Source organism: Bos grunniens, chromosome 29 (genome assembly GCF_055505025.1).
Source record: "Bos grunniens cultivar Pamir isolate PY7600 chromosome 29, Bosgru_T2T1.0, whole genome shotgun sequence".
Lineage (NCBI taxonomy): Eukaryota > Metazoa > Chordata > Mammalia > Artiodactyla > Bovidae > Bos > Bos grunniens.
Genome location: NC_141193.1, coordinates 7,528,894 through 7,539,083, shown reverse-complemented (window position 1 = coordinate 7,539,083; position 10,190 = coordinate 7,528,894). Strand labels below are relative to the sequence as shown.

Here is a 10,190-nt window from a genome sequence, read left to right as displayed (position 1 = left end):
ATGAACCATTTGGAGGGGTTCCTCTGCCCAGAGGCAGCCCTGGCACCACACACGCCTTTCTCTCTTTCTCTCTCTCTCTCTCTCTCTCTCCCTCCGATGCCACTCAGGCGGCCAAAGGGAGTCGGAACAGAAAAGTCTCCTTCAGAGGGTCAAGGAGAGTCTGAACAACCAGTGCTCCAGCGAGGTCACTGAGGGGGTGAGACAGGCTCAGGCCGGAAGACAGTCCCATCCGCAGGGACGCAGCCTAAGCGAGCTCTGGCAGTGGGGGCTGCAGGCGGGTCTGGGAGAGGAGGAGGGGGGCTGTGCAGACCCAGACATGGGAGGTGTCAGCACCGCTCCTCTGTCCATGGGATTCTCCAGGCAAGAATACTGGAGTGGGTTGCCATTTCCTTGTCCAAAAGAGAGGCAGTGGCGGAAGGTCAATATGTAAGATTTGGTGAAGGGGGAGTTCCATGCAATCAAGCACTTACTTTACAAGAGGTTTTCTGCTAGTCACAAGCATCTGATGTCATCATGAAGGGATTTAGTGCTTTTCTAGATATGAGGAGATGCAGGATTGAGACCATGAAATCAGTTCCTGAAAATATCCAATTATCTACAGACCTGCCCTACCAGGGTACAGAGTGCCTCACTCCACCTGGAACTCCCTCCAGGGGTTGAAGGTCAACAGCTGCAGAGCACAGGGTTCAGTCTCCACAGAAGCAGATGGCAAATGGCCTTGTTGTTCAGTCCTTGGCAAAGCTTTTGGCACGTGCCAATTTGTAGTTGACAGTCTGCAACAGGGGGGCTGGCAAGGAGATCTGGAAGCCACTAGTGGGGCAACAGTGGTCAAGGGGGGCAAGACGTGTGGGACCAAGTCCCTCATTCCACAGGCCTTCCCTCTGCTGGGGGCTTGGGGGTGAGGACACAACCGCTCAGGGTGGGGCAGAGGGGACAACTGAATCTGGTCAGCACTTAGGGGCAGGGCTTCAGGGCACAAGGACCATGAACCTGTAAAGGAGCTGGCAGGAGAAGGGCAGAGAGAGCTCCAGGCAGGAGGCCAGCATGGGCAAGGCTCAGGGATGGCAGGGAGGCAGGTAGAAGGGCTGAGGCACCAAGGGCCTGATGCCCTTTACGTGGCAGGGAGTCCCAAACATCCGGATGCAAGAAACACATTGACAAAGTTATTTCCTGGAGGCATGGCCTGAGGCCTGAGGCCTGGCCTTAGGAACTGGGTGGTGCTCCTGGTTGGAGCTGCCTGGCAGTGGCCAAGAAAGGACTTCAGGAACCCAGAACCTACGTGGCCTGGGACCCCCAGAGGAGGCGTGGGTCACACCTGTGAAAAGCCCTCTCCTAACTTAGCATCCCCTCCTTGCCTTCCTCCCACTTTTCTACACACATGGATCCAAAAAATGAGTGTGAACTGCAGGTGGGCTGGCCCATCTACTCCTCTGTCTTACACACCAGGGTCTGGGAGTATCCACCCCTGGCACCCTCTCCCTGGAATGCCTCCCACCAGCAGTGGCTGAGAGAGGCGCCCCCTGGTTCCCTTAGCCGCCCAAAAAATGAAAGTGAAAGTCACTCAGTCGTGTCCAACTCTTAGTGACCCCATGGACTACAGTCTGCCAGGCTCCTCTGTCCATGGAATTCTCCAGGCCAGAATACTGGAGTGGGTAGCCATTCCCTTCTGCAGGTGATTTTCCCAACCCAGGAATTGAACCAGGTCTCCCACGTTGCAGGCAGATTCTTTACCAGCTGAGCCACCAGGGGAGCCATAAAAAAAAGAGCTTGCCTGCTGAATCACTTCAGTCTTGTCCAATGCCTCCATGGGATCTTCCAGACCCAGGGATCGAACCTGCCTCTCTTATGTCTCCTGCATTAGCAGGGGGGTTCGTTACCACTAGCACCACCTCGGAGGCCCAGCTGGAGCTGCTCAGCAGTGACCAGGGCCACCCTTCATGTGAACTGCTGGTCGGGGGCCACAGGGAGCAACCCTCTCCTTTCTCCTCCTCTCAAGACCTGGGAGTCCAGGGCTGGACAGGCCGCCAGAGCTGGATCTGTAATCGAGCTTGTGGGCCTGCTGCTGACCTGGGAACTCATTTCCTTCCTTCCATCTGTCCAGAAACATCCCAAATATTTACTGAGAGCCTCACAGTGGACAGCAAGCTTTTTGTTGTTCAGTTGCTAAGTTGTGTTCCACTCCTTGCAACCTCATGGTCTGCGGCCTGCCAGGCTTCACTGTCCTTCACGATCTCCTGGAGTTTGCTCAAATTCATGTTGGTTGAGTCAGTGATGCCATCCAACCATAACCTCCTTTTGCAAAGTGACCTTTACAAAACATAATTGTTAGGGACTTCCCTGTCAGTCCAGTGGTTAAGACTCTGTGCTTTCACTGCAGGGGATACAGGTTCAATCCCTGGTCAGGGAAATAAGATCCTGCATGCTGAGTGACAAAATAACAAAACCAAACCAACGTAAATTGTGTGGTCAACACATGCCTGGAGGTCTGTTCCATGCCAGAGCCATTTTCAGAGACTGCCGGGCCCAGTGGAGGACAAAACAGAGAGAAACCCCTCCCTTGAGGAGCTCAAGTCCCAGTGGGGGTGGAGTAGGGTAGGATGAAGGTGTTAGTGGCTCAGTCATGTCCAACTCTTTGCTACCCCATAGACTGTACCTCTGTCCATGGGATTCTCCAGACAAGAATACTAGAGTGGGTTACCATTCTCTTCTCCAGGGGATCTTTCCCACCCAGGGATAAAATTCAGGTCTTCTGCATTGCAGGCAGATTCTTTACCATCTGAGCCACAGGGAAGGGGTAGGGAGCGGGGGACTCAATGAGAAGGTGACCCCGGCAGAAGCCAGGAGGAGCTGAGTGTGGACTGGGCCAGGCGACCACTGGGTGAAGTGCTTTTAGGCAGGACAGTATTCATCAGAATTATGAAGTGAGAACAGGAAGGCGCGCTGTGAGCATGTGAGGGCCTGCCAGGGTCATGCTGCAGGGGGGTGCGGGGAGCAGGCTGAAGCCCAGGCTGAGGCCCGCTTCCTGCCAGGGCAGGAGAGGCCAGGGCAGGCTGGGCAGGAGTTCCTGGTTGTGGTTCCTGCTGGGCTGCAGTGAGGCGGGCCAGGGCAGGAAGGGCTCTGGGCCAGTACGCGGTGACTGTGCAGTTCCTCACTCAGGCCCGGGGACCAGGGGCCTCAGGGCTCAGAGGGAAAAGGCCCCCGCCGCTGGTCTCCTGTGAGTGGTGAGCCCAAGGTGACCCAGGAGGCCATGGCTCTGGAATTGGACCTGGGGGCGGTGGGGGGCAGGGTTCTGGCACCTTCTCTAATGGCTGCAGCAATACTGTCATCCTGTCCCCATTTGAACCTGAAGTACCACCCCTTCTCACCCCTCTCCTTCTCCATTTTTGGCCACACTTCACCCCTTATGGGATCCTGGTTCCCTAACCAGAGATGGCACTCGTTCCCCCTGCAGTGGAAGTGAGGAGTTCTAACCACTGGACCACCAGGGATGTCCCTCACCCCTCATCTTCTCTCTGCTGGATCCTTTTCCAGGTGGTGTGTATGCTAGTTAACAATCCAGCTGAGCAGGCTGCAGAACAAGTCGGGGAGGCAACCCTGGCTGTGAGAAAAGACTTGGAACCTGGACTTTGACCCTGAAATCCTGGGCAACACCGGTTGCCCAAGGGGTCCTTCCTAACCTCCTTTCCCCTCCAACCATGAGCTCCTAAGCTGGCTGGCCAGAAGCAGCAGGCTTCAGCCACCCACCCGGGTGTGGCAGACCCATCACTACCCAGCCCCACCCAGGGATCCAAGGTCATCTTGTTTACGCCTGTTTCCTGGAACAGCTTGTTTTGATCTACAGAAATCTGCTGACACACTGGCCGCCTTGCCCCTCCTCCTCTGTCAGGATGGAAGTATTTTTAGCCTTATTTGCAGAGAAAGAGGCAGAACCCAGGTCCCACATTTGTCCACCGTACTGTGAGCACTGCCTTGGCCCCTTAAGGCAGCACAGAGTGGTCCCTGTGTGGCTTTCTACCCTCATCTGAGCTCAAACACGTCCCACATCCCGTTTCCAAAGAAAACTAGCTGTGGAAAAGTCCATGGCCAGGAGAAACAAACCAGGACCCACTGCAACCCTGTCATTTTGTCCTTGAAATGGAGCTGGGCTCCTCCAGACATAAGGGCACAGAGGAGGTGGTTCATTCCTTTTGTGCTGGAGTCATCAGATCTGTAGGATCCTAATGCTTTCTTTGTGCCTACTTCCACGTACTCCTGCTCTCCTGAAAAAGAAAACCTAAGGTAGTGTGGTCCTGGAATTTGGGAGTATGTGTGAATGAGAAAGTTATTAGACCAGGTAGAGAGCAGCATCTGGAGAAGGGCATGGCAACCCACTCCAATATTCTCGCCTGGAGAATTCCATGGACAGAGAAGCCTGGCGGGCTACAGTCCATGGGATCACAAAGAGTCGGACACGACCGAGAGACTAACACACAGAAAGCGGCAAGCTGAGACATCAAGCAGACACACAGCAGTGACTACATCCTCTCAGGCACCTTGTAGATAAATATAGAGCTGAGCCCACAGCCTGGTACTGTGACTCAGCAGAGAAGGTACTTGCTTGGTATTACACACACCTCTCAGCCTTTCTAGAACATTCTGACATGCAATTCCCTTTTTCCACACTGTTCTTTCAGGTCTAGTCTCCCCAACCCACCTACGGAAATGTCAGGACAAGACAGATGAGCCAGACCTTGGGGAAAAGTGAGCTTCCATAATCTTTCCCTGGCTGGAGAGAGCAGCTGAGCTGCCCTGTGAACAAGCCTGGGCTTGCCACATACTCAACCTTCTGGGTCGACGGTCACATGAGCAACAGCAGTTTTCCGAGAACCAGGAAGGGTGCAGCAGCTGGCCCCAGCCCCCACCTAGCAGCTGCAGATGCCATCTTGCAGAGGCTGAGGGGAAAAACCTCCTTCCCCAGTTTTCCCCTTGTTGCCAAGGGAGCCTGTTGTCACAGGTGGGTTTGTTTAGGGTGTGGGTGTTTATCCTGGGAGAAGACTTCCTGGCTGGAGTTGGTCCAAGAGGCCCTTCTCAGTTCTCCTTACTCCTGACCACTGTCCTTCCATCCCATGCGGCAGGGCTGAGAGGACGCCCCGTGGGGGTCTGGGGCTGCGACTCCCCTTACTCTGGTCCCTACATGGGCAAGGGAGGTGCCAGCGACCCTTTCCAAATTCTCACCAGTCCCGCAGGCGCTGCCAGGCCTCGGTGAAGTGGACAGGCGCTCACGGGGTTGCTTTTGCTTCCACTTTGGAAGAGCCACATTGAGGGCCTGCTCCCTGTAGGCAGTCACCGGGAGGTGCCCCCCACAATCATCAGGCAGACTCCCTGAGGCCCATCACAGGTTGTCAAGTAGCTTGGACAAACTAGTTCCCTTCGCACCCCAAATGTTTTCCCTCACCTCCCAACCCCAAAGGAAAGAGGGTTATCTATATCCTTTTAGTCTTGTTGCCATACAATTACACGTTTTGTTTTCTGCACAAACAAGCTCTTGCTTTTCATTACCTCACAACTACCTTTTCCCAGTTAATAGAGAATGAATAATCATAAAGTACTCTAACCCAACAGGCACAACTTTTGTGATGAAATACTTCAAGCTTCCAGGCCCCTGGTAACAGAATAACAAAGCGATGACACACGTCCCTCAAGCTACCAAGCAGCAACATGGGGGCTTAACTTTTTAATCAACGTTTTAAAAATCACAGCGATGTTTCTTAGCCAGAGACACTGAGCACAGCTGTGGGTGCGGTTCTCTAAGAGCCGCCCCGGTGCAGACGTGCTCACAATCCACGACCCCCGCAGGCGGAGCCCTGGCTCCAGCCCGTCGGGCCGCGGGCTTCCCCTCCCCCGCCCCGCTCCCACCCGCAGGCCTCAGCGCTGACGTCACCGGCGCTCACGAGGCCCAGCCGACGCCCGAGGAGTCACGCGCTGCCGCTCCAACCCCACCCCCGCCGCTAGGGAGTGATGCGCCCTCTGCAGAGATCCCTCCGCGGCCGCCGCCTGGAATTTTCCAGACGCTCTGCCGGCGCTTCTTTCGGACTTCTGCTGGGCAGGGGTGACCTGAGGCGACCCCCAGCAGTTCCCTTCGCTTCCAGAGAGCAGCCCCAACCCGCCTCATCCACTCCCCACCCACACCTCCCCTCAAGGAACAGGAAGCCTGCCAACCCTCGGCTCCATCACAGGCTGAGAAGGGGATTTCTCTCCCCATCCTCGTCCCCGTTGGAATCCGCCTCCCCCCCAAGGTGACCTTGAGATCTGTCGTCGATCTCAGGAAGCACTTGCTTAGAGGAGTGGGGATAATTGGGGAATTCGAGACCTGGACACTCGGGAAACTGGGAGCCGCCCCGAGTCGTCTACTTGGCCAGGGTCGGGGAGGGACTTTTTTTCTAGTGGCAGTGGAGGAATCGTCCCGTTGAGCAGTGCCCCAGTGACGCGGCCCAGGACTATAAAAGCAAAAGTTGTGGCCTGTCCAGCAGGAGTTAGCGACAGGGAGGGCCGGGGGCCTGGGCTTAGTTGTGGAGGGCGGAGTAGACCAGTTTAGGGTCTTAGGGGACCGATGAGAGCGATGGCAGAGTTAGATGAGCCTGGGGGATTTGGGGTGCCAAGAGAAGGAGGGTTAACGGGCGGACTAGATCTTGGGGAAATTGTGCTGGGGAGAGCTGTGTTGAAAGGGCTCTTAGTAGTCCAGGGGGAAGACGACACCCCAGGCCTGGCTGTCGCAGCTGTCTGCTGGAGAAGGGGAACTTGACCTTCGGGTGGGCGCCGCTCCTGCGTAGGCTGAGCGGCCCCCGGTGCCCTGGTTTGTGTAGGAGGAGGAAGACAGAGACGGAGAGGTGGAGGAGGTTGAGGGTCTTGTCTCCCTTGCTGGAGGCGGAGTTGGTCAGTCGATGCTTTGAAAAGGAGCTGGAAGGCAGGCAGTGGGGTGCAGGGTGGCAGGTGGGCAGGGAGGGCAGGACTTGAACTTGTCAATACCAGCAGCCCCCTTTTTTTCCAGACAAAGGGTTGTGAGCCTGCCTGGGGATGAGGCCTCATGTGGTGGAAGCTGCCCTTAGCTTCGCGGGGCTGACAGCTCTGGCCCAGGGCGGTATGTAAGTCTGGCTCGGCCCGGGACAGGGTCCAGCCAGGCCCAGCCTGGTGAAACCCAGGTCTGGGTGTGAGGGTGGTCTAGGGAGTGAGTGAGGAGGTAAGGTGCCGGTCCAAGCGGTTACTATTATGTCTGGCAGGCGGGAGCTGTAGGCAGACAAAATTGACCCTCACTTTATTTTCCAGGTGGCAGTGCTCCCCTTTGGACTTTTCCTCTAGGTTCTGCGCTAACCTCTTCTGCGAGCTCACTCTGCCCACCCCCCACTCCCCCTCCTCCCCTTCACTCTCTCGAGGTTACCCATTCACTTAAAACATTGCTTCTGGTAATCTGGTAAGACGGGAAAGTTGTTGCCATTGGAGTCGGTATCTTGGTAACCGTCAAGAGGAGAGGCATCCCCTGCTGAGACTCTGGGTGGGCGGGGTGGTGTTGCTTGCCAGTGGAAAGGGTGGGGATTGAATGCACCCTTGGGTGGGCCCGCAGCGACGGTACCATCTAAAAGCTACGAAAATGCCTCATAGACGGTGGTTTGTTACTGTAGTGTTCATCATGGCGATCTGATGGCACCAGGAGAAATGGAGCCCCTGGCCAGTGTGAGTCGTAGCGGTGCAGGAGGGGAGACCCTGGAGGAAAGAGCCCGCCTAAATTGCTGTCTGCAGAGTGAATTTCCAGAGGCTTAGGAGGAGGAAGTTCTCCAGTGGCATATGTTTCCAGGCCTTGCTCAGGAAGCCCTGTATTCAGGAGGCCATCCTTTAAGGTTTTCATGAGCTTATGAGGGGCAGTCTTTAAAAGGCCAAAGCAGATGGAGCCGGGCCGTCAGCAGATGTGTTGCTTTGAGTATTTGATCCGGGAGCAACGATCTCTGGGCACGTGAATGTCAGCAAGCACGTCTCCTGGGTTGGAGGTTTCAGATGCTGCCATCTTCTAAATTGTCTCCTGTCATACTAGTGTGCTACGAACCTTGTTTCCAGAAGACTCTTAAGCTGTAGAACATTTTAACGCTGATGCCACAACACAGATGATGCCTTGTAGATGGAGCTTGCACATGGATCCCAGTGACCCTCATCTACCCACCTGCCTGCCTGTGCTTTTGTCAGAGGAATTCTTAGTGTGATATATAATGTGTGTGTTGGGAAAGCGTTCCAGACTGAAATGCATTAGGCAAATACTTAAATGAAGCCAACTGACTTAAATGAAGCCAACTGGCGAAGTGGGGGTGGGGTGTCATTGTGCTGTGCTAGGTGGGAGGGCGCGATATGGTCATGTCCAGATGGTGATAAAAATGGCAGGTTTCGTTTGGTCACTTCTGCTACCAGAAGGGAATAGTTGGGGTACCAAGAGTAATCTTCTGTTCATCTTGCTCTATATGCTTAATTTATCTTACTTGATTAGATTTCAGAGGAATCTTCGTGTTCAAATGGGAGGGCCCTGAGGTGAGGGTTTGGGTGGGAAACAGCCTGGGCTGGGGAGGGTGAGCTGAAGAGAAGGCTGTGATTAGGTGTGGCTTGCGGAGGGTGGGAGGGTAGGGAAAGTGGGTTGAAGGGAATTCTCTGGAGAAAAGATCAGTAGGCAGAGCTCTGGGGAATAGAGCTCAAAGGCAAAGAAAATGCTAGTTAATAGTACATTGTTAATGTTAAATTGTTACTTGAAAAGTTTCTACAATGCTTAAAACTGCTAAGTGTGGGGAAGGAAAAAAGCAAAATTGTTTTGCTTTGCTACAAGAAGGGGAAGACTGAAAAGTTAACTGAAACCTGGATATCAGTCTCTTGAAAGATTGTTAGGGACTTGCATCAGCAGATTAACATCTTTCACTCCTTTGCAAGCTTCTTAAGTGGTTTATCTGAAGGTGTGCAATGTTCAGGGACTAGTTTCAGAAAAGACTTTCAGTACCCTAATTGTGGGCTTTTAAAGTATTTTGAGATTTTGGTACAGGCTTAGATGCCCTCTTCTGGGTTTGTAACATTTTTGTTCACTTGATATTTTGCAGTTGAAAGTTTGAGCAAAGTGAAAACACAATGGTTTTTAAAGGAGTTTTATATGTTACTTCCTGCCTTATAAACATCTTATCTTTTCTTTGTGATGAGTAATTAGTAATAGCCAAAGTGCTTGCTTTTCATCCTCATTGTAACAAGGAGAACTTAAATCGTGATCACTCTAATTACTGTAATATTTGGTAGCAAACAATCTATGTACCCTTGCTAAGGTTCCAGTTAATAGTTTACTCCATCTTCAGTTTGAATGTTTGTGTTAGTGAAGGTGGTACTAGAGGGGAAACTTAACCAAAATCAGGTAGGGAAATAAGCAAAACTGGGGGTGGGGAGTTTCTTTCCTGGATTATGGTATTTGTAAACATTTAGGGAAGTATCAGTTTTGTGAGAATACCAGTGACTATCCTGTCCATTTTCCCATTGAATTTCGTTTTGAGAATTTTAAACCCTCAATACTTACGACACGGAATTTTTCTGGGTTCTCTCTTGAATGTTTACAAGTATGTTGATCCGATCTTAACCTGTAACTTGGGCATGTGATACAGTTACTGTCATGAATTTAGAGTATTAGTCATGTGTCTATGGGGAAATATGTTCCGGTAAGCTGTTGTGAAACTGAAACTGTAAAAACAGGTGGAAAGGGTTCTTGTACGTTGTTCTGTATGGTAAGAACCAGTCCTTGTTGCATCATGTATGTGACTACTAACACTTTCTTCCCCTTTACAGCACAAATAAAGGTTTGCGTTCTGGACTCATTAGAATTGCTTGTATTGCTATATTTTTTCAACCCTGATCTTGCCTGTGTATCATGAAGTGAAATGTACCTTCATACTGTAGATTTAGGCTTGGATTCACTAATATAACTCCAGACTGAGCTCGTTGAGCTCGGTGTGGTAACCTCAACAGAACGGGTAGGTCCTGAATGGCCTGCATCCCCAGTGGCAGTTGGGGATGGACTCTGCTGACTGGGAGTGTGTGATGGTTGTGCAAAATGTGATGACAAAGCACAAGCCAACGAAGGTCATTGTCAGGGTGGGGGGACTGTTTCCTAAATTCTTGGAATTTTACCCAATTCTGTTTCCAAATGA

General features: G+C 52.6%; 1 long non-coding RNA gene across 1 annotated transcript; it reads left to right on the top strand.

The window, feature by feature from the left end:
* The first annotated feature begins 6,462 nt into the window (after positions 1-6,462).
* LOC147341892 (uncharacterized) lies at positions 6,463-9,863 on the top strand. The gene is made up of 2 exons (XR_015157953.1): positions 6,463-7,117; positions 7,303-9,863. It is a non-coding gene; the product is annotated as an uncharacterized LOC147341892 (long non-coding RNA).
* The last annotated feature ends 327 nt before the right edge of the window (positions 9,864-10,190 follow it).